Genomic DNA, 23,488 nt, shown 5'->3' with positions numbered 1-23,488 from the left:
GTGAATTTTGCAGTTTACAAGTGTGGATACGAAATGCAAAGGGTACCCACCATTGTTGCACTGACTACCCCATCGATTCCATTAAACCATACCGAATAGGTAGTATACAAATTATTCGTTTTTCTGTAGGAAGTGTAATTAATCTTTAGTGTGTGTGTGTGTGTGTGTGTGTGTGTGTGTGTGTGTGTGTCCTGGACCTGTTAGTAGGTATTTTGTAGGCAAGTGAAAATTTCTCAGCTTCATAACAAGGCAATAAGGCATTGGTGTTATTTTCTAACCTCACACATTCATGTCGTAATCCGACTGGCTCCAGTTGTGATACGTTGGCATGTTACAGTCTGGTTATTAGTTTTACATTCTTGTGTAATTAGATCCAGCCATTAATCACAAAATAGTGACATCATACTTTCACAGTTGAATCCTGAAGCTGTGGTTTAAATAATGTAGTTTCCACCAGTCCTATCTCTTAAGGTACTAAACCATGTGGAGCTTTATAAGGATACCTTCCAAAGATTCTTTTAGTGTGGTAGTATGAAACTGTTGATAAAATTAACCGGGGGGGAGGAAGGAGCGTTTCAACACACAGTTGCAGGTAGTCAGAATTTTCGGAATTTAACCCAACATGTATACAGTAAGGAACTTAAGTTGCCTGTTTAACATGGTTGGTATATTTTGTTCTAGTATGGTACTGAAATGTGTAATAGTAAAACATTGAGCTGTGGTAAATTACTAAAGTTCATTTGTAAATTTTATTGTTGAAGGAAGAGCCTTTATTGGGACTGTGATAAAAGGAAAACTATTGTTGTCATACACAGAAAAAATAGTGTGTTAAGTTAATGTGGCAGTGTGCATTTAGATTATGATATGAATACAGCACACAGCATTACAGGGCAGAACATTTAGCACAACTTTCATTTGGCATTCACAGTCGTTTACTTTTCTAACTTGTTCAACGTATCACCTTTGAACCTAACATAGACCTCTGGCTACACTACAAATGTCTGTTACCACAGAGAAGATTTTGATGGGCCCAATGTTTGTTAAAAATTGATATACAGATTTGTTACATCATTAAAGAAAGATGTACAAACTGGTACCCTCATCATTTTGCTATTTTGTGGTTATGAATCTATTAAGTGAAAGATGACAAATTTAAAAATTCTTGGACCCATTTGAAGTAATGTAGTAAATATAAGCGTAGTTTGCCAGTGCATGGTGCTTTAACTCCACTGTCATGTGGGGGTTATATTGTATGTTAGCACTCCATCTCTCATCCATGAAGGTCTTGGTTTATAACTGCAGGGGTTGCATTTGAAGCTTTGGGTATCACAAGAGGGCATTGCACCAATGGACTACATATAGGAAGTCAGTGAAGCAGCTGGGAATAAAGTGCCAGAGTGACCAAGAGTGGCCAGAATGTAGAATTTTCTAGAATGTTCATGGCTGTTCTATTATCCTGTTGAGGTGGGGACACAATCTAGCTCAGTGGGAGTGCCTGTGTACATGCTTAATTTCAATGCAGCCAAAATCCAATCCAACATCATCACACAGTGACAAGTTCCATAGACCTTCAGCAACAGCATTGTTGGTAGTGCAATTCCCGTGGGATAATACAGTATGTCACCTTGGCGTCATGTTTAATGAGCATCTAACAGACCAACAACACATTGCCAACATCAGGAGGAGGGCCCAAATAAAGATCACACTGTGCTGAGTAGAAACTCGGCACTTCCTCCATATCTCGACGTGATACTGTGCAAAGTACTGCTCCACCATGAGCTTGAGTAGTCTGCGTTAAAATGGTGTGGTGCTGATGACAAGGGTGTTGAGAGGCTTCAAACTCCATAAAACTGAATGCTCTGGATAGCACTACTTGTGGATCACAATTTTCCTTCAGAGTTCGCACATCAAATTGCTGATGTTCAACATCTTTGGTGAATGCTTCCACTATACTGTATGATCATTCTACAGGAAAAAATCGGGGTGCACAAATTCAGTAGATCCAGAGGCTTGCACAAAAGATACACTTACGAGTGCCCATGAGATGGGGCTGTTGGAGAGTCACAACCTGCACTGGAAGACAATGTAAAGAGATTGCCTAGATGGTGGTGGTAGAAGAAGAAGAAGAAGAAGAAGAAGAAGAAGAAGAAGAAGAAGCAGCAACAAATGTCAGAGGAATAACCACAAGGTTTAAACTCTTGAAACAACAGAGAAAAGGAAATCACAAATGAAGATTTGGTTGCCTGTGTATGTCAGTACACTTCTGGAAATTGATTAGAGCAGATCAAAGAACAGTGAATGTGATAGGAAGTGAAATAGAATTAACTGAAAAGAATTGCTTAAGGTAATAAACAGTGCATTAAGTGGAGTTTTAGTGTGTTAAGTAATATAACCATTCAGCAGGCTGCCAAAACATAAGAGGAGATCCTGCAAGTGGTGAATTGAAAAGAAAGAAATAGAAAGAGCAACAAAAAGGTGAAATAAAAAAGGAGCAAGCAGCACTTTTAGATTCGCAATGGAAGAGTATGAATACAGTGACAGAAAACTTAACAGATGAGTACCGAGATGAAAGGCAAAACTGATGATTGTGGTAGCACTGTCAGTTTTGACCTATGACATCATTGAGATGGCGCACATCCCTGTCTCAAGTTTGTACAATATGGCGACCATGATGACACTCACTACATATGCAAACCAAAACAAAAAATCTGAAAAATATTTAATTGCAAAAATAACATGAAACTAACAGGTCCACCACAGGAATTGGGGGTTTAGGTGGGGACAAACTAAATATCAGACAATTCTAATAAAAAACTGGTTTCAGAAATTTTGTTTGACCTATACAGCTCAAATGAAGTCCATGGTACCATTAACCCACACACAACTCAATAACCTTGTAGTGGAAATTTAACACAAACAACAGTGGTCTAGCCCACTGTTACCCCCACCAAATCGTAGTTTATTGTGCTGTTTTGCCCTCTGTGATTCTAGTAAAGCCAACCTTAAGAAGTAGGAAACACTTTACTAGTTGCATGTTAGTTAAAATTTCTTCAGGTTCTACCAACCTGAATATTGTGTCTTTTGCCCTCCAGAGGTTCGCGTTGGAAGATTTGATGGGGTATGGTTTCATCTTCCTCGCCACATGGTCTACACTTAGGGGCTTCCTCCTCCTTCTCATCCATCAAGTATAGGTGTTTCTTAAAGTTCCCATGCTCAGTCATCAGTCCTACCGTGAGTTTAATCTGTTTCTTGTTAGGGTTCAGGATCACAGATCTTCTCCTGAAATATGGCTTCAGCATCAGTAGCTTGCCATGTTTTTGTTTTTGACCATAGCCCAATATTCTATGAACTGCCTCCTGATCCAGCTACATAGTTTTCATTTTACTTTCATCTTAGTGACGATTAGGACAAGTTCTGGTCCAATAAATGGAGTCATTTGCCAGCCCTAGCCAGTCTGTCAGCTTGTTCATTGCCAATAATTCCTGAGTGACCAAGGACCTGCAGCAGGTTTACCGTGTTGCTTTCTACTCATCTCCCAAGGGCTTCATGATATTATGCAGCCATCTTTGATCTCGCAGCTGCTAAGAAAGATTTCTGTGACCCTTGTACTATCTCTGCCAATTCTCCTTCGTGCACAATCTGATTGCAGATATTTCTGACTGGAAAACTGTGGCCAACTTCCCTAAAGAGACAGCTCTCTTTAGTCTAGACACCTCCACCAAGAGAGGCCTCTTCCCTTTCTGTACTGCATGTATGTCCTGCTATTCTGTTTCCCCTCCCTTGGGGAACATGTTGTGGATATTCTAAAGTTTCAGTAACACAGCATCGGAACAGTCCCTAGTCTGTTTTTTCCCCTCTTTCTTCGCTCTCCACCTCCTCCCCTTTGTCCACTTTGATGTTTGAGGCTGGTCTTTGTGTTTGACGCCTAACAGGTGACTGGTTAACACACAATTCCCAGCCCCTGGTCGACAGATAGGGTTTGCATGTACTCTTTGGTACAGAGCAGGCCCAAGAAGGGATGATTGACTGAGCTGTTACCTTCCCAATTGCCAATTGGTCCCTCTGTCTGGAGTTTTGTAGGTGTGAACAATCACCAAGATGGATGAGCCCTCCTCTGAGGGGGCACCCATTGGAAGGAGTGTCCCATCTGAGATACTGGTAATCATAGAAGATTTTCTTGCAATGAGCCAATCATCTGCATATCAGTTTGTGTCTAAATGAAATGAAGCCAAAGATTCGACAAAAAATTCTCCCAGCTGCACCGTGGTTGGCCACTTGAAAATCCTACATTTTACCATCTGACACTTACAGTACCGTTTTTGCTACACCTCACTGTATGGAGGATATGCCCACACAAACTTTGGATCTCCAACCCGGTACTGCAGTTGTGAAATTGCCCAGTGTTACAGTAGCATGTCTGCCTCCTATTCCTACAGCTGCACAGTAAGCCATGAAATCTTTGCCTCCCCCCACGTGGCAAAATTACCTGCTACACACTTGGCAGGCCAGAAGGGAACACTCCTGTGAAGGCTTTCTACGTCCCTCCAGCCAACAAACATCTGAGTCCTTGACTGCCAACCGTAAAAGCTCTAAGGAATCAAACAAGGACAAACAGTCTTCTCCTTCCCTGACTGAGAGATCCACTTCAACAGTGTCACGGCATGATACCCTCGCCCGGTCCACCTCCATTTCACCGGTGGGCACCACCTGCCATTTTTCTGCTGTGGAGTCCGCAGGTCAACCCAGGGACAATGCTAATGCCTCAATAGGTTTCATGGAGCAAGATCGTCCAGCCTCTGCACCATATAGCAGAGTGTCTTCGAAAGCTGGCACTCGGCATCCGCTAAGGTGATTGCCCTTAATTTGTTCTCCCTTCCTCATTCTGTGTTATGACTCATCTCCAGTGAAACATTCATTGCATTATGTCCAACAAGAAGGAATTAAGGCTGTTTTTGGAATCACGGCATCTGGTTGTTTTCTGTCTCCAAGAAATGAAATTGTATCTTTGCGACCTCTTTGACCTCCATGTTTCGTTCTGATTCACTTTGACCTTCCCTCTGAGGACTGCATTCCATCTCATGGGGGAGTCATGCTGCTTATTTGGGATACTGCCAATAGCCAATCCATATCACTGAAGACGCAGCTGCAGGCTGTTGCAGTCTGCAGTTTCCTTATTCATTCCACCTTTTCTGTTTTACATCCCTTCGTCATCGCTGTCACCAGGATAGACCTATTCCAACTTATTGGTCTGCTCCCTCACGTCTTTTTGCTGCTTGGTCTCTTTAATGTCCACCATTCCCGTGGATGCTCTTGGAGAACTTGTCGGAGAGGTTCCCTCATGGCTGACCTTTTCAATCATCAACTCAACCTCATCTGTCTAAAGACTGGCGATCCATGTTCCTTTAAGACTCCACGCATTTCCATTTGGACTTCTCGTTCTGCACTGCCCAATTGCTCTGTCATCTCGAGTGATCTGTTCTGACAGACACATACTTGAGCGACCACTTCCTGTGCGCTATCCATTTGCAGACTCCTACCCCACCTGTCTGTAAACCCAATTGGCATCTTTCTAAGACCAACTGGAGGCTTTACTCCTCCCTGGTGACATTCGACGGAACAATATTTCTCCAGTTGTGATGATCAAGTAGAGTGCCTTAGGAGCATTATCCTTACCGCCGCAAGATGTTGCATACTTCACATTTTTTCTTTACTGTTCCAGTCTCCTGGTGGACTGAAGCGTGCTGTTAATGTGATTCGTGCACTGAGATGTGCTCTCCCTGTTTTTAACCATTATCCTATGATGGCAAACTATATTCGTTATAAACAGTTGTGTGCACGGTGTTGTCATATTCTTCAGGTTAGCAAAAAAAGCTAGCTGGATTTCTTTACTAGTTGTTTTAGCAGTTCCTCTCTCTCTCTCTCTCTCTCTCTCTCTCTCTCTCTCCCTCCCCCTCCCCCTCCCCCTCCCCCTCCCCCTCCCCCTCCCCCCCTCCCCCCCTCCCTCTACCCTCTACCCTCTACCCTCTACACTCTCTCCCCTTCTCCCTTCATGTGAGGCAACCTCCATTGGCTCTCTGGGATCAAGGTTCATTCAAAGATTTCTGATCTGGCCATAGCAGGTGATGTAATTGTGGACCCTGTTACTATATTCCAACACCTTGGGCCATTATTATGCAGAGATTTTGACCTCCACTCACTATCACCCCACCTTTCTCCCTCAAATGCGAGTGGAGGAAGCTTGGGTGAAATTCTTCTCGTCCCTGAATTGTGAATACTACAATACCGCCGTTCCTAGGAGGGTTCATGACCGTGATCTCACCTCATGCGTATCTTCTGCCCCAGGGCTGAACGATGTGGCACCTTTCTCTTTCGGGCAAGCACTTTCTCCTTTGTAGGTACAATCACATTTGAGCAGATGACACATTTCCTAGACACTAGTGTGAAGCCATTGTCATGCCCAGACCTAAGTGCAGTAAGGACAAACACCTTCTTTCTAGCTACCGCCTCATTTCTCCCACCAGCTTTTTTTGCAAGGTGATGGAACAAATGGTTTTTAGCCGGCTGGCATGGTGGTTCGAGTCTCACAATTGACTAACTGCTGCACACTGTGGATTTCATGTGTGCTGTTCTGCAGTTGACCATCTTGTCACTTTGTCAACCCATGTCATGAATGATTGTCAGGAATACCAGACTGTGGCTACATTTTTTGATTTGGAGAAAGCCCACGCCACCTGCTCTAGGACTGGTATCCTCCATACATGTTGGGGCTTCTGAGGCCACCTGCCCCATTTCCACAAGGAATTCTTAAAAGACAGAGTTTTCAAGCTATATGTGGGTTTGCCCTTGTCGGACATGTTTATTCCAGAGAATAGGGTGCCTCAAGGTTCCGTCCTGAGCATTGTCCTCATTGCTATAGCTGCTAACCCTATTGCGGACTATCTACCGCCAGTTATCTTCGACTCCCACTTCATGATTTACTGCAGTTCTCCACGGACTTGTCTTCTTGAGCAGCATCTTCAGTGATATCTTGATCAACTTTTGGAACATTGACAATGGCTTTCACTTACAAAATCATTTGTATGAAATTCTGGTGGCACAGTGAGTTTCTTGTACCTTCATTACATCACAGAAACTATGAAATACCTGGGGCTCATGCTTGGTATGAAACATTTATGGTCCTCCCATGTGCCTTACTTGGGTGCATGTTGTACCCGGTCCCTCAGTGTCCTGTGTGTCCTAAGCGGTACTTCCTGGGGAGCGAATTGGACCATCCTTCCCTGGTTATACTGGTCCCAAGTCCATTCAAAACTAGACTGGGTGTTTCATTTATTAACCCGCACTTTCATCCATTCTGTGCCGTCTTATCACCATCCACCATCATATAATAAATTTGGCCGCTGGTGTCTTTTATGCTAGCGTGGTTGAGAGTCACTATGCAGAAACTGCCAAACTACCACTATCATACTGATGATGTGATGTCCTCCTCAAGGGTATGCATGCCGTTTGCCAAGACTGGCCACCCATCCTATGCCCTCTTTTCCATGACTCCCTTCACTGCCAGTGTGGGGTGCACCGTTCTTCTCTATTACCTCCTGGACTTCGCTTTCTCCTACTGCTGCAACACGCTTTCTCCTACTGCTACAACAGCTTAACTTCATGCTACCCACCTTGTTCCTAATGGATGTGTACCTTTCTCCATTGCCCATGTTCATCTTGGACTCCGTTCGCTTCCCAGGGACACTACTTTGGATTTTATCTGTTTTTGGAAGTTTCTTGACCTTGACACACAACTTAGCGATATTACTATTTGCACACTGATGTCTTGAAGACTGGCTGTGGTGTCGGGTGTGCCTTCGTCATTGGCACCGACCATTTTGTGTATCGGCTTCCAGAACACTGCTTGATTTTTACAATAGAGCTCTTTGCGCTCTATCAGGCCACCCAATGCATCTGATGACACAGGCTTTTTAATTTTCATCTGCTGCAATTATCTCAGTGCCCTTCAGAGCCTCTCTCTGCTGTACAGAGTCCATCCCTTAGTGCGAGGGTTCCAAGTAACCTTCTACTTGCTCGTTGTCGAGGGAGCCACTGTGCTGTTTCTTGGCTACTGGTGCTGCTACCAAGAGTGCAGCCCTGCTACATTGGCCTCCTAGCTTTTTCATTCCTTCAGATGATCTTCGTGTTGCCATCTGCTGTCGGCAGATGGTGTCGCTCTGGCACCACCACTGGCCTAATCTTCACAGGGACAAGCTCTGGGGAATTGAACCTCTCCCAATAGCTTGGCCTACCTCCATTTGGCCCTCTCATCGGAAGGAGATGATTTAAGCATGTTCCAGTGTATGTTTGCCGTCTGAGTTATCAGCTGTTTTAGGGAATGAGGTATGGGCTGTCGACTGCATTTTAATTTTTATCCGCCATAGCAATAAGGTGAAGGACATTTAATCTTTGATTAGGGGCCTCTGCTGTCTTTATGGTTTATTTTGTGGACCTTTCTTCAACGAGAAGTCCTTCTTTCTAGCTCTTTTCTTCCGTCAATTTGACTTAATGTATAGTCTCTTTAAACTTCTTTTACTTATTGTTGTTATAAAGTAATGACATGTTGTTATAAAGTAATGACATGGCGCTTACGACCTCAATTTATTTTGTGCCTTCAAACAAAACAAAACAATCTAGTCTACACTGTACACCATATATTCCTGCCCCAGCACCTTCATCTGTTTTTGACCTGTCAGTAAATCAGATTATGTCTCCTGAATGAAATCGTGGTTCATTCTTCTACGTTTCCTTCTTCCAATTGTTACCTTGAAAGGTTAATTGAAGCAGCTGGAAGTTATTGTATGGTCAACTGGCATTTTCCTGACAATTCCCATCTCTACTACACTCTGTATATTGGTCTGAGATTTTGAAAAGGACTATCCATACATACTGCACTACTGCCTCTACTGAGAAGAGTTTCATCAAGGAGCTTGAGATTCCAGTATCCCTATAAATGGTACAACAACAGTTGTTACGGGACTAACTCTTAGATCCTGATCTTCTGACCCAGTTCCCCCGTGCGGGTCCGGGGCTTAGAATAGGCCTGAGGTATTCCTGCTTGTTGTAAGAGGCGACTAAAAGGAGTCTCATACTTGTTGGCCCTATGAATTCAGGTCCCATTATATGGTTTGAACTGCCTCTTTCAAAATTCTACAGAAGTGTGGGTCATATGGGGAAGGATGCCTTATGTGGTGCAGAGTTATCCATAGTGCCCTTAGATTTGATCTCCTGACTCTCTTGTCATGGCTTCGCATCTCCACCTGCGATTCAACTATTTGTGCGAGGACGCTTTCCGGGATATGTCATCTTCTTCCATTTTCTCCTGTCCTCTTTCGCCCCTGTGACAATATTGGATTTCTCTGTACCCAACATCCAGCACAGTAGCCAGTCCGTTGTGGTAGGGCCGTCTTGTACCCACTTGGTGGTAGCCCCCTGTCAACACAGGGATCACACTGCTGATGACTGAGCAGTAAACTCCCCACATAAGCCAAGGAGTAGATGCCTGTCTTTCTGAGGCATCAGGACTCCCGCCCATCATAGCAGTTAGCCTTTGCTGCGGCTGTGTGGTGCCTGTGAGGAGAGCCCCTGATCGGAGTGGGTGGCATCAGGGTGGATGACCTGCAATGAAGTGGACTAAATCATCTCTTGCTGGTGACTGTACAGCACATTTCTACCTATGAAGCTTCAGTTTTTTGTTGAACACCTTGAGGATAAGTTTGGAGAAGTGACAGCACCGTCCAAAATGCGAAACAGCACATTCTTGATTCAGAGAGCATCCCCAGCCCAATCCCGAGCGTTACTCGCCTATGACAAGCTGGGTGGTATTCTTATTTCCATCACTCCCCATAAAAGCCTCAACATCGTCCAGGGGATCATTTTCCATCGCTATCTCCTCTTGCAGTCTTACGACGAACTCCGCGTCGATTTAGAACGGTGGGGTGTTCATTTCATCTGGCGCGTTCACAGGGGACCCAAAGACAACAGGGTTGCTACCGGTGCCTTCATCTTGGCCTTTGAAGGTGATTAATTGCCTGAAAAGGTCAAGGTGATGGTTTACCGCTGTGACATTAAACCGTACGTCCCTCCCCCTATGTGGTGCTTTAAGTGCTGGAATTTTGGGCAAATGTCTTCCCGCTGCACTTCCAGCACCACATGTCAAGGCTGCGGAAGTGTACTGCACCTAGATACTCCATGTGCACCTCCTCCCACTTCCATCATCTGTGGAGAGTACCACTCCCCTTGTTTGGCAGACTGCCCAGTACTCCTTAAGGAGTGGAAAATCGTGGACCAGTTGACTTACACAGAGGCTAAACATAAATTTGAAAGTTTACAACCCATTCGGTTGATGTCGACATATGCTGCAGCTACGTCACCATTGCCGTCCCAAGTGCCAGTGGTTCCTCACTCTGTGCCATGAACAGTGGGCCCTCTGGGCCACCAGAGTACATCTGCCCCCTTGGTGGTAGGGGACAAATCTTCCTCCATTGCTTCCAAAGCTCCTACTTTGGGAGCAAGGCCCCCCAAATGTAGGGGACATCAGTCCCTTCTCCCCTGCCTGAGAAGCAACAGCCTCCTCCGGCTCCTCTTGCACGGAAGGGGTCCCTTAGGTCCCTCTCTCCCAAGGCCTCCATTAATGCCACAGCAGACACTCACCAGTGGCTCAAGGAGCCAAAAGCTGCTGGGCGAAGAGCTCCACGGTCTTCCTCCGTGCCTGAAGCTGCTTTGGGAAATCTTCCCAGCAAGGCCCTAAAGAGAAGTGAGAGAGCAAGCAAACTTAGTAGTAGTCTGCTAAGAAACAGAACCCTCTAGTGGCCCCAACACCACAACTCACTATCAGTTCTGCATCTGAGGATGTAGTGGAGATCTTAGTGCCCCCTGCGGTCCTGGATCTCACTGAATGGCTAAAAATACTAAAATCGGTGGCAGCAGGTGACCCTGAGGCATAACCTGCCTCCTTGCGCACTTCATGCCTTCCCACCTCATGATAATGTCATCCTCCATTGGAATTGTGGCGGTTTTTTCCACCACTTGGCTGAGCTGCAGCAACTCTTAAGCTTTACACGTGCTTTCTGCATTGCCCTCCAGGAAACCTAGTTCCCGGAAATGCAGGCCCTTGCCCTTTGCAACTGTAAGGGATACTACAGGAACTGTAGAGACCATAATCGAGAGTCAGGTGGAGTTTGTGTCTATGTCCTGTCTCAGTATGCAGTGAACCTTTGCCCCTTTAAAACTTTCCTGAAGCTGTGGCTGTCAGTTGTAAGGATGACGCAGGAAATAACTGTCTGCAACATATATCTTCCTCCAGATGTGCAGTGCTCCTGAATTGAATGCATTGGCTGCACTGATTGATCAACTCCCTAAACCTTACCCACTTTTGGCAGATTTTAACACTTATAATCCCTTGTGGGTTGGCACCGTGCTCACTGGTGCAGATATGTCGAAAATTTACTGTCATAACTAAACCTCTGCCTCTTAAATACAGGTACCCCCACACATTTCAGTGTGTCACATGGCACATATTCGGCCATTGATCTCTCGGTTTGCAGTCCTAGCCTTCTCCCATCTATCCACTGGCGAACACATGACGACGACCTGTGTGGTAGTAGCCAATTCCCCATCTTCCTGTCACTACCCCGGCATCATGCCCACAGACGCCTACCCAGATGGGCTTTCAAAAAGGCAGACTGGGAAACTCTGTCGTTGAGCAGGCCATTACAACGTTGTTTCTGTGGCAGAAAACACAATCCCTCATTCTGTAGGGTGCCCCCATTGAAAGTCAGTACCTTGGGGGTCGCTGAGGCAGTAAGCTCTTCAGCGACATAAGTAGCAACCTTCCCTAGAGCACCTCATACTCTATAAACGGCTCCGTGCCTGCATCCTCCAGCGTATAAAAAGATGGAAACAGGAGTGTTGGGAGAGGTACGTCTCGACTATTGGGTGCCATATGTCACCTTCCCAAGTCTGGACGAAGATCAGACGTCTTTTTGGGCACCAGACCCCAGTAGGTGTCCCTCGCGTTAACATCAATGGCGTATCTACCGACGCAAATGCAATTGCCGAGCGCTTTGCTGAGCACTATGCTCGAGCCTCTGCATCAGGGAACTACCCCCCCAGCCTTTTGCACCATTAAACGGCAGATAGAAAGGAAAGTCCTCTCGTTCACTACATGCCTTAGTGATCCCTAAATGCCCCATTTACAGAGTGGGAGCTCCTCAGCGCCCTTGCACATTGCCCCGACACAGCTCCTGGGCCAGATCGGATCCATAGCCAGATGATTAAACATCTCTTGTCCGCTACAAGTGACATCTCTTCGTCCTCGTCAACTGGATCTGGTGCGATGGCATCTTTCCATCGCAATGACGGGAGAACACCATTATTCCAGTGCGCAAACCCGGTAAAATTCCGCTTGACATGGATAGCTATCGGTCCATCAGCCTCGCCAACTTTCTTCGTACGCTGCTGGACTGTATGGTGTGTCTGCAGTTGGGTTGGATCCTGGAGTCATGTGGCCTACTGGCTCCGTGCCGGGGCGGTTTCTGCCAGGGTCGCTCTACTACTGATCATCTTGTTGCCATCTTTTTTGATTTACAAGAAGCATGTGACACCATCTGACGACATCATATCCTTGCCACATTATACGAGTGGGGTCTCCGAGGCTCGCTCCCGATGTTTATCCAAACTTTCCTGTCGCTTCGTGTTTTCTGTGTTCAAGTTGGTGCCTTCCATAGTCCCCACCCCCGCCCCCCCTCCCCATATCCAGGAGAATGGGGTCATGCAGTGCTCTGTATTAAGTGTATCTCAATTTTCAGCGGTCATTAACGGTCTAGGAGCAGCTGTAGGGCCATCTGTCTCACCCTCTCTGTATGCAGACGACTTCTGCATTTCGTACTGCTTCACCAGTACTGGTGTTGCAGAGTGACGCCTACAGGGAGCCATCCACAAGGCGCAGTCATGGACTCTAGCCCACGGCTTCCATTTTTCGACCACAAAATCGTGTGTTATGCACTTCCGCCAGTGTCGTACTGTTCATGAGGAACCAGAACCTCACCTTACTGACTTATCAACTCACTGTAGTGGAGACATATCGATTCTTAGGACTGGTTTTTGATGCCCGATTGAGTTGGGTTCCTCACCTTCGTCAGTTTAAGTGGAAGTGCTGGAAGGAACTCAATGCTCTCCGCTGCCTGAGCAACACTGACTGGGGTGCAGATTGCTCTACGCTGCTGCAGCTCTACAGAGCCCTTGTTCAATCTGGCCTTGACAATGGGAGTGTGGTTTATGGTTCGGCGGCGCCCTCAGTGTTGAGTTTACTCAACCTAGTGCAGCGCTGTGGTGTTCGCCTAGCGACGGGAGCTTTTAGGACGAGTTCAGTGACCAGTGTCCTGATGGAGGCCAGAGTCCCTCAATTGCAGATCTGACATGCACAACTGCTCGTCAGTTATGTTGCACACACTTGTAGTTCTCCTGAGCATCTGAATTACCATCTCCTTTTCCCACCTGTGGCAGTCCATCTCCCGCACTGGTGGCCCAGGTCAGGCCTAACGATTTTTGCTCACATGCCATCCCTTCTGTCTGAACTGGAGTCCTTCCCTTTACAACCTCTACGTGAGGTCCAATCACATACACCTCCATGGTGTACACCTCGGGCAAAGCTTTGTGTGGACCTTTTGCATGGCCCTAAGGAGTTTATTAACCCCACAGCTCTCCGCTATCACTTCCTCTTGATTCATGATATGTTCCACGACTCTGAAGTTGTTTATACTGACAGCTCGATTGCTGATGGTAACGTTGCCTTCACCTATGTCCTCAGAGGCCATAGTGAACAGCATTCTTTGCCCGCTGGCTTCAGTATATTCACTGAAGAGCTTGTGGACATATCTTGTGCACTTCAGTACATCCATTCCTGTTCTTGTGAGTCATTTCTTCTTTATTCTGATTCCCTGAGCAGCTTACAAGCTATCGACCAGTGCTGCCCACACTATCCTTTGGTAGGCACCATCCAGGAGTCCTGGGACAGTCCAATCGTTCAGTGGTGTTTGTGTGGACCGCAGGACAGGTCGGAATCTCAGGCAACAAACTGTCCCTGTTTGTGAAGCAGCCATTGAAATCAAGCATGTCATGTTCCGCTGCATGTTGTGCTACAGGGGTGGGCCTAATTTGCTCTTGGCAACCATTTGGCAGTGGCTGTTCATCCTGAAACCACACCTACATTCACACGAGCAAGCACACCTCATACCCACTACTGCTACCAGCAGCAGCTCTGACATGAATACAACTGTCACATAAATAGCAATTTGGAGTGGCACGGGGAATACTGAGGAATAACATGGTACGGGTGGTGGGAGAGGAGGAGAGGGTGTACAGGGACTAGATCACAGCCCAATGAGAGTAGCTTTCACAGATGTCCTTCAGACTCCAAACCGACTACCTCATCCGTCGTACACCTAACTTACTTTATCCTAACTTGTAGCTACTTCTCTTTTATGATTTAAATAATGAATGACACAGTTGCATTAATTCCCAGAACATTTAATTTGATGAAGGAAATTAAGTTACTTCTCTTTTGAAGGGAAGGGATACAAACAAATCTTTGGTGCAGTCTTGGACACCCGCATGGCACTCTTGTAAGCAGACCTGTTTATGGTCAATATATAGGAAACCTTCCTAGTCTCCCAAAACCCCAAACCCCTATTCTGGTTTCATTGATGATATTTTCAGAATCTGGACTCAGGGCCAAGACACCCTATTCTCATTCCTTCACAACCTCAACACCTTCTCTCCCATCCCCTTCACCTTCTACCCCTCAACCCATCATGCCACATTCCTGGACATTCACGTTGTCCTCTCTTGTGGCTCCATCAACTTCCTTGTCTACACTAAACCATCAGCTGCCAACAGTACCTACATTTTGACCGCTGCCATCCCTTCCACACCAAAAACTCTGTCCCATATATCCTGGCTACCCGAGGACAGAGTACCTGCAATGTCAAGAATTCCCTTTCCGAGTATGCTGAATGTCTCACCAAGGTCTTCAGGACAGGCATTATGCCGTGGACCTAGTCTGCAAACAGATTTCGTGTACCATTTCTCCATGCAACCCGCAAGAACCAGCTACAAAAGAGCAGTCTTTGCCACCCAGTACCACCCCGAACTGGAACAACTGAACCACAGCCTTTGTCAGGTCTTTATATACCATCATGCCCTGAAATGAGGGACATCCTAACCAGTATCATTCCCATTTCTCACCCAACCTCCACAACGTCCTTGTCCATCCCTCTGCCACAGGGATCATATCCCTGTGGAAGACCAGGTGCAGGACCTGCCCAGTCCACCCACCCAGCACTTCATATTCAAGTCCTGTCATAGGCTTACCTTACCCAACAAAGCAAAGATATTTTCTGCTTTGTATAAATCTTTTTCGGCTTTTGGTCTGAACTTGACATTTTTTTCTTTCAAAACAATGAGCGGGGGGGCATTAAATTTCTGCTGGCACATATAACTATGTGTTAAGGCATTCGTGGATTTTGCAAAGATTTGAGTTTTTGATGTCCATGTGAAGGATAATTCTCATCTTGATGCATTCCCAAATTGAAGCCTGACTGGTGTGAATTATACACCTTGGCCCCTCCTATCCACACAATTTTTGGTTTCACAGTCTCCACAAATTCGTAAGCTTTTTCCCCTCAATTCTTCTTTGTTTGGTATTTGCACTTGAGTGATGAATTTATTGTTTTTTCTTAGAAACAATCCAATATCTTATTTTTAAATTATGAACCCATTTTGATGAAGTGTTGAACAAATGTTGTGATAAATTACCAACATCCCCTGCTTTCAAAGCCCACCTCTTCATATCCAGATCATGAAGTGGTACTGATTTGTCCATGGAAATATGAAATTTATTCAATACGTGCTTAGAAATACCTAGTAACTTTTCATTTGTCACTCCTCCTGCAGCGTCTGTGCTTCCCATGTATACACATCCTCGCTCTTTTGTTGTACAGTTTCAAATTTATTTTTAACAGAGCACCAAAATGTAACAGCTTTTTGTTTATATTGAAGGTCTGTACCACATTTTGCTTTTTATCGTCTTCTACCATTTCCTCATAATCTTCTTAATAATGTTCTTCAGTTAGAAAAGAATATGGTATTGCACTTTCCTCCTCTAACCTGAAAGTGGTGACTTTTCATAGATATGTCATTACCAGTAGCATCTTTAATAAAGTCTTCTATCTGAGATGCAAGAGTAATTTCTTCGCTAGTGATCGTATTGTATTGTGGCTGATCAAACTTTGCACATGGAAAATGCAAAATATTTTTTAGATTCATTGATGTGTTCCCTGTGTAGTAATTGTGTGTGTGTGTGTGTGTGTGTGTGTGTGTGTGTGTGTGTGTGTACAGTAAAATCACCCACGGGAAAGTGAGGAGAAATTCTCTCTTCCTTCCCGCTCCTGTCATGAAATTGCATTTGCCCAATGTGCTTGGTGCGAAAAGTCAAAGTGCAGTCAGCATATTTTTGATCTGAACAATTCTGTGTTTGCTCGTTATTGTACAGATTTACAGTAATGTTGCAACAGTAGCATACCAACAATCTAAAATATCATAATTAAATCTGAAAAGGTTACAACTTGAAAAGAAGAAAAAGAACCAGATGTAGAGAACACATAAATACAACTAAAGATATTTTGTATTCCATAAAGTTTCCCAGGAAAAAATATGTATTTTGATTTTATCCATACTGGATGAGAGGTCGTGGTTGTGAATGTCAATGTTAAAAAATATATCGGCTCAACCACTTGTTTATAGTGTAAAACACTTAAGATTGACGCGTTTTGGAAGTCAAGCTTCCATCATCAGAATAATAAAAAGTAAAAGAACCTGTTAAAACTCGCTAAAATGGAACATGCGCCAGGCACAATAAAATTGATAATAAAATTAAAACCGTGGCTACTTCCCTTGTTGCAGCTGTGTCTTCCAAGGTGCATCTCCACATAGTCGTCAAAATATAAAAAAACTCTAAAATGGTGTCGCTTATTGTGTTAAACATCTAACCACATGGTTCTCTCCTCTATCATCGTAAAACGCCCATGCGTCTTCATTGATACCACACACCACGTAGCCAAACATGACACTGAAACGCGAGTGAGCTCACGCGCAAGTAAACAAGGAAGTCACAGAGATGTCTATACAAACAGATAACGTGTACATGTTCCAAGGACCTCATGAAATGATGGTATCCTACCAATTGCTAAAAATGTAGTTACTAAAAGAAACCAGTGAAATGTTTGAAAAAGTTATTTGTATCACCAGTTAGCTGTTCGTTCAGTGTGTTCTGATTATCCACACTATGTATCGTAATTTCCAGCTGTTCTAGTAGATCCAGCTTTTTTCCTTTGTCCTGTCTATGTAAAATAACGAGATCCTGATCTATTCCCAACATGGGGTGTCCCATTTCCCAAATATGCGTGGCTACAGCTGACTTTTCGAAATTACTAAGCCGGAAAGAATCGCTATTTTCTTTGTAACGTACTTTAAAGGACCTACCAGTTTGCCCTACATAGCTTGCCTTGCACATGTTACACTGAATTTTATAGACCCCAGCTCTCTAATATTTATAGCTTTCCTGCTGCAAATTATTTCTTAGTTTAAACCGCAGCGTATTATTGTCTGAAAAGTGGTATCAACTTTAAAAGGTTTGAAAATGTTAGCCACTTTTTGCGAAATATCACTAAAGTATGGTATTGTGACTCTCGTAATATTATGTGCGGTATTCTTCCTTGCATTCGCGCGCTGTTTCTGTCATATTAGTTTATTGACAATGTTTTGGCGATATCCGTTACCTCTGGCTAGTTGTTTCACGATGTTCAGCTCAGTCATTCTGTCTTCTTCATTCATAGGGTCTCTAAATGCTCTATCTATCAAAGATCTAAAAGCAGAAAGTTTCTGGCTATTAGGATGGCAGGAATTATTTTGTATCAACACATCAGTTGTGGTTGGTTTCCTAAATATTTTAAAAACATGCCTACCATTTTGTTTCCTAATACTTAGGTCGAGAAATTGCAGTTCACAGTTTTTCTCTTCTTGTGCCTGGTGCATGTTCCATTTTAGCGAGTTTTAACAGGTTCTTTTACTTTTTATTATTCTGATGATGGAAGCTTGACTTCCGAAACGCGTCAATCTTAGTATTTTACACTATAAAACAAGTGGTTGAGCCGATATATTTTTAACATTAAAAATATGTATATTTTTCCTGGGAAAAGCGTATTAAACAACCCAACAAGACAAACTGGCATTGAAGAGGACACACATGAGGCATGCAAACAGTGATATAGAGATACTTCTAGCTCATTTGTGATACACACACACACACACACACACACACACACACACACACACACACACACAACTTGCACACACGTCTTCAGCCTCGGACAACTGAAACCACACTACAAAGGCCTTAAAAGCCGAAAGCTATAATTGTGTTAATCTTTTTGCTGTGCCTATTGCGACTCAGCATCTCCTCTATATGGTGAGTAACAACTTTCCTTCTCTAATATTTTCCATTGTTTTATTTGTGATAAATGTGATTTGGAATAGAACATCATATATTTTTTTTTTTTTTAAATAATAATGATGCTATATCCTCCTGCGGTGTCGGGCTATAAGAGACTCGTGGCAATTCTTGCTTGTCGTAAGAGGTTTTTTATTGGTCAAGGTTTTATTTGGTATTTTTAGTATTCTTTGGACTTTGAAGCTTTCACATTTTTAAAGCCTTTTCTGTCACGTTTTTTGGCTTTTTAAATTCTGGTCTCTATTTCTTGGTTTGACCTCCACTTTCCAAATTTTAGTGAAGTATTGGCCATTTGGGGGAGGACACCTTACTTTGGTGCATCAACTGTCCACTGTGCACTGTTATCTTTTGCACCTACCACTCAAGTGGATCCATCTTTGTTCCCAGGATCCAGCACGGTAGCTAGTCTATCGTGGTAGTATTGTCATGTACCCTCCTGGTGGTAGCCCCCTGACAACACAGGGCTCGCACTGCTGATGCCTAAGTAACCTCCCCGTGTCAGTCAGGGAGTAGGTATCTATGCGTTTCAGGGTACTGGCACTCTGGCAAACAGCTACCATGCCAGCTGGTCTTTGCCTGGCAGTGTGGTGCCCACTGAGAGAGCCTCCAACGAGAGTGAGTGGCATAGGGGTGGATAGTGTTCAATGAAACGGATCAGATTTAACGGTGACCACGCCAACACAGCTGTCTCAACAGTCAGGAACAGTGATTTTAATGCAAAGGTATACAATCCTATGGCATTTCCGTCTTTGAGCATACCGCAAGACAAGAGCCAGGTAAGGGGAAATGGAAGTGGCCAGATTGCCGAGTTCTGGGTTTGTTGCAGAACTGACAGTAAATTTTTCGCTAAAACAAACCCACTGTTTTCGTTTAATATATTAAAAATCGGTTTGGGGGGGGGGGGGTGGTTGCTGCTATAGGGAACATGAGAAATGGATCTTTGCCAATCAAAACATCGAACGCCAACCAATCATGTGTGCTTCAGGCCTGTGTCACAGATAGAAAATATACCAATCACCATTTCTCCTCATAATGCACTCAACAGAATCCAAGGCATTATCTTCTATTGGGACGTAATGCTACAGTTTGATGAAGCACTGTGAGATAATGTGGGTGACGTGGAGACCATTTTGTTTGTTGCATACATAGGAGAACCAAGGATAATAGTGGACATTGGGGCCTGTACCCTGGCCTTTGGATGCAATGTTTTGCCTGAGAAGACTAGGATCATGGTTTATAGATGTGATGTCAGGCCTTATTTCCCTCTCCAATGAGAGATTTTAGATGCCAAAGGTTCAGATACATGTCCTCCCTCTGTTCTATTGAGGCCATCTGCAGGGCATGTGGACGGGTACCCCATGAGGGCAACCCTTGAGACCAACCCCCTCAATGTGTCAACTGTCCGGAACCGTACCCTCCTTGTTCACTGCAGTTCTCAGTGTTCAAAAGGAAGAAGAAAATTCAAGAGTGTAAAGTGCGTAACTGACTGTGTTACCGAGATTGTAGTGGTTCGCCTTCTTTGCTTTATTTCTTCGTTGATTGTCCTCGGTGTTGACATACTGCATTGCTACACTGGCTGAAAATGGGTTTTGGAAGTGCAGCTACTGTCTACTGTAAATTATGTAGCCGACGAATGCACAGTTGCAGTTCAGTCTTTTACTTTCACTTTTCACAACTCCTTCCCAATAATACACAGTTATATGTGGCCAGTAGACCATTGTTCTAACTTCCCATAAGCCTCATTAATAGTTAGCAGGCGAATATCCACATATTGCTACAAGAGTTTCCTGTTGAACAACAACGAGCATCAAAAACATAACCACATAATTCACAGTTCTTTCGGAATAATCAGGTATGTATGGAGCAGACACTGTCATTGGTTTAACACACGGCCTATTGGTGTAACACTTATTTCACTGTTAAGTTGATACATTGTTGTTGTTCTAACCAACACAGGTTCCTCGTCTAAAACTCGGCCGTGGACTGACTGTGTCGTGACCAAAAATCGGGCCCTTATATATCATCACAATAATAGGTACTGAAACTATACATTGTTCAAAGTTAAATTTACAGAAATTACAATTAAGACTTAACTCATTAAATTAACTGAAGTCATCAAGACATAGGTTCTTTTTAACAGTTTCTTCTACTACAGGGGTTAAGCCAAATTATTTGTTTAAATCATGAAATTAACAGATATCATTACACAAACAATACTTTTGACAAAACTGTTAATTACCTGGGAATTAAGGGCTAGCTTTGCTAACATGTTTTCGAATAGAGCCAAATAGATGCTTTGATTGCTAGTTTTTGTCTTCCAAATGTTTACAGTTATTATAGAATTTATATTTGTTTATAAGTCAACAATAGAATTTAAATTACAAAACAATTACTGATTTCACGCTATAACAAAAGATCCTATCTAGGAATAGTCAAAATAAATTAGAAAATCATTTACATACTTAAAACTAAGCACAAAATTAGATCTGGTGTTATACTCTTTAAAACTGAGGGGCAACCTATCTCTTTTATGAACATGCAGATTATACTCATGTATGTTAATGGTAAATAGTTAAAAGAATTTTAATGAGGCAGATGGCAAAACAAGAGGGGAAATATAAATATCCCAGCTAGCTTTGTCGCAATAAGCAAAGAAAAAGTTTGAAAGACATTATCCGACTGATATGGTCTCAAATTTTGCTACTGTTATGTTACAGTCCATACCTCATGCAGTGATGAGGTCTCGCAAGACACCTCCTGGCCCTGGTTGTATTCCAGGGCCTGCCCTACAGTTGGGGGATGGAGTGTTAGCTCCCTCGCCCCCAACACCTGTAGTGCTGGTGGTTCCCACACCATTGGTTTGGCCAGAGATGCCTCATCATCCTCTAGCATCCAGGCTGAAGAAAAATATGGTCCTCTGTGCTCCTGGAAGATACAATGGGGAAATCATCACAGAAATTGAAGTGCCACAAGGATAAGCAGAAAGATAAATTACTTTCTGAGGCTTCGGATGTTCCGCATCCCTTCCATGCAGAGGTCAAGCCTATGCACACTGATGACAGATCACACAGTTAGTTGGACTAAAACCTGGAAGCAAAGTACACACACCATCTTTTCAATTCACCACTTTCTAGACCTGGTTCCAACGATCCTCTCGTAGAACTATAATGGCTGCTATCACCATCTGTCCAAACTCTGTCATTTAATGGCTACTTATTCTGCAAGTGGCATAGCATTTCGGAAATGCAGTTAATGGCAACACATCTCCCTGCTCTGAAAAACTATAAACCTTACTGTACCAATTGCATTAATGCCATGAGATTGCCCTCCACTCTGATACACGCAGTGAGCAGGTGCCCCTAATCAATGCACTAGAGGCTGTGGACATTAATGTCTGCTTATCAGTTCAGATGATAATGTGTTATATTTATCAACCCCCTGATGGATCTCTTCAGTATCATGAGCTGTTAGAGTTAATGGAAAGCTACCACCCCTCTTCCTCTTATTGAGGGAAATTAATGCCCATAATCCTCTATGGGGTCGGCAACACCCTCCCTTGCAGTGGCAGAGTGCTAGAACACCTCCTTGCAGAATTGGACATCTGCCTACTCAATACTAGAGCTGCAACACGTTTCAGTGCAACCCACGCAACGTACTCAGCCATTGATCACACAGTTCGTAGCCCGAGTATCTTACCCCTGATTCAGTGGCATGTCCATGACAATCTTTGTGACAGTGACCATCTTCCTATCATTCTCTCCCTCTCCACTTGCAGACATGTGGAACATGCTCTACGTTCATCACATCGAAAAGCTGACTGGCAGGCTTTGTCCTCTACAGTCACTTTTGCAGCCAGGCATGTGATGGATATCAACAAAGTGGTAAAGGATATTATTGATACTATTATTCATGCTGCAGCAGCAGTGATACCTAACTCCTCCGGCTCATCTGGACGACCACCGGTGCTATGGTAGTCTGAAGATATAGCCACAGTTATCAGCGAAAGCTGCAGGGCACTTCGAGACAAGCGCCATCCTTCTATTGATAATTTAATAGCATTCAAGGGACTCCAGGGGAAAGCGTGGTTGTTGACGGAGAAAAGGAAGCAGAAGTAGTGAGAGCAATATGTATCATCTATGTAGTCCTACACCCCATCATCCCAAGTATGGACTTAACTTCGCCTCATTTGCGGCATCCACCACAGATTGTGGTTCCTGGCATCCTTGTAAATGGTAACATCCGCACTGAACCTCTTGTACTTGCTGACTGTTTTGTGACACACTTCACTGAAGTTTCCACATGTAGTAACTACCATCTTCATTTCCTGACCTGGAAACACCTTATTGAGCACTGCCTGCTATGCTTCCATGCATACAGCTCCCTTTCATACAATGCCCCTTTTAATTAATGGGAATTTTACAGTGCTTTGGCAGTGTGTCGAGGTATGGCCACATGACCCATCAAAATCCACAACCAAATGCTCAGACATATCTGTGCTGACAGCATGAAACATACCCGTGGGCTTTTTAATTGTATGGAGAATTTCTCTCTCAATGGCGGGAAGGTATTATTATTCCTGTTGTGAAACTGGGAAAGGACACACACATTTAAATATCTACTGGTCAATCTCTCTGAATGAACTGTGTAAGCTATTCGAACAAATGGTGAACCGCCATCTTTGTTGGTACCTTGAAGCTGTAGGGCATATATCACTATTTCGAGGTTGTTTTCAGGCTTTCTGGTCCACCACAGATCATTTGGTTCATATGGAATCTCCTGTGAGCAGTGCTTTTGCGCATCACCAACAGAAGCAATAGGATATGACCTGGCAACATCACATGCTATCAGCCTTGCACGAGTGGAGTTTTTCAGGTCAGCTTCGCC

At 44.0% G+C, this 23,488-nt stretch overlaps 1 protein-coding gene across 9 annotated transcripts in view; it reads left to right on the top strand.

Annotated features, from left to right (window-relative positions):
* LOC124594801 (phosphatidylserine synthase) overlaps positions 1-23,488 on the top strand; it is a 155,024-nt gene that overhangs the window by 778 nt on the left and 130,758 nt on the right. The window contains exon 1 of one of the 9 annotated variants that reach the window (XM_047133232.1): positions 20,588-20,639. The exons of the other annotated variants lie outside the window; for them this stretch is intronic. The gene's annotated coding sequence lies outside the window, so the exon portion shown is untranslated. Of the gene's footprint in view, positions 1-20,587; positions 20,640-23,488 lie in introns of those variants that run through there. 9 annotated transcript variants of the gene reach the window in all.

Source organism: Schistocerca americana, chromosome 2, assembly GCF_021461395.2.
Source record: "Schistocerca americana isolate TAMUIC-IGC-003095 chromosome 2, iqSchAmer2.1, whole genome shotgun sequence".
NCBI classification, from domain to species: Eukaryota; Metazoa; Arthropoda; class Insecta; order Orthoptera; family Acrididae; genus Schistocerca; species Schistocerca americana.
The sequence above is the reverse complement of the archived record's forward strand: the minus strand, read 5'-3'. Positions and strand labels throughout refer to the sequence as shown.